Raw genomic sequence first — 1,844 nt, forward strand, 5'->3', positions numbered from 1 at the left:
CCGAATTCGTGAAAGACTGTTATTAGAGCCAGATTTAACCCTTGAAAAGACGCTTACTATTGCAAGACAAATTGAAGCAGCGGTTGCAGATGCCAAAGTCATTGCTGAAGGGGAATCGAAACATGTATCAGCGATTCAAAAACAAACTAACATGCGGATCCAGAAAAGTAAACAAAAGAGTAAGTCGAGAGAGGATAGACGCATAAAGGGTCAACAGCAGTGTTACCGCTGTGGTTCTGTGAATCACCTTGCAAATGACAAGTTCTGCCCTGCCAAAGACTGCAAATGTAGAACATGCGGAAAAATTGGGCATTTCTCAAAAGTGTGCAAGTCATCACCAAAGTCAGTTAATGAAGTAAGCCTACCTGACGTGACGGTCCTCAGTGTGAATGACTGTAATACAGATGATGGAGCTCCAATGGGCACTTTTACAGTAGCTACATCCATTCTCCCTGCACAGTCTTGCACCATTAATATGATGGTAGATACAGGCTCAGGTGCATCAATTCTGCCTCAGAACATTTACAAAGAACACTTCAGTTCACGTGCCTTGTCTCCACCCAAAGTGCAGCTTCTGAACTATTCAAGGGACAGAATACCTGTTTGTGGCTCCTTGACATTGAATGTGACATACTATGGAAAAAGAGTTGTTGGTGAGTTTAACATAGTTAAATCAGGAACACCTCTAATTGGACGTGACATATGTAAAGCACTGGACATTGAAATTAAAGGTGGTCGCTTAATTGAACCTGTCACTCACTGTGCAATGCTTCAGCTGCCAAGCAGTCTGCCTACATGTACAGATGGCCCTGCTTCTGTATTAACCTCAGAGGGGTTTGGATGCGCTAAAGACTTCATACACAAAGTAAAGGTCCGCTCAGAAGTTAAGCCTGTACAACAAAAAGTACGTCACTTGCCACTATCAGTACGAGCAGCAGTGTCAGAGGAACTGAAAACACTGGAGGAGAACGGAATCATTGAAAAAGTCGACTCATCCGAGTGGGTGTCACCCATTGTCGTCACAAAACGAAAGAATGACACAATTCGTATGTGTGTTGACTTACGGGAGCCCAATAAGGCTATAGTACCAGAGTAAGAAAATGAAGAGAGGTTAAACTGTTAAAATAATTGAGTTAAGAAGATAAAAAGTTAAAGAGATTAAGTAAACTGTGTGTGGTTCAGTACTGCTTGTTTCCTGCTTCTTTATTTTACTGATTCCCAACATAACAGCGAGTCCACTGAGGTTGCCCCGCAGCGGCGAACCACTGCATCAGCGTCTATGGTTATGCGATCTCGGATCAGTTTGATCAAATTGTAGACATTTTTAATGAGACATTTGTGTAATTAAAAGGATGAGTAGTAGTTAATAGTCTCTTACTGGCCTGTTTAGACAAGCTCTCCATAAAACAAACAAAACAAGCCCTTGCAAATTAATATTATAACTAGTTATGATTAATTATTCATATTTCCCCATGAGCTGATTCGCAACAAAGCGCTACTCTACACTGCTCAAAACTCGCGTTTGAATCATCAGTGGCAAATCCTTTAAATATGAAAACGTACTTACAGGCTGTGAGTCAGCATTATTTGTCAGCATTATAGACTGCATAGCATCAGCATGCGCGCCGAAGGGGAAACAGGGGAACTGAATTCACCTGAACACCGGCATTGTAGGATACTCTCCCAGGAAACAGTCCCCGTCCTCCGTAAAATGCGTTGCACACATCTGAATATTTGGTTTGAACTGTTCTGGAACAGTGTTGTAAATACAACTTAACCACTTATTTCTAGTTGTGTCCTCTTTTGGAAGGCCAAACAAAGTAGTTTCGCTTTCACAATGAAAC

Source organism: Sinocyclocheilus anshuiensis, unplaced genomic scaffold, assembly GCF_001515605.1.
Source record: "Sinocyclocheilus anshuiensis isolate Anshui unplaced genomic scaffold, SAMN03320099.WGS_v1.1 scaffold2191, whole genome shotgun sequence".
Taxonomy (NCBI): Eukaryota; Metazoa; Chordata; class Actinopteri; order Cypriniformes; family Cyprinidae; genus Sinocyclocheilus; species Sinocyclocheilus anshuiensis.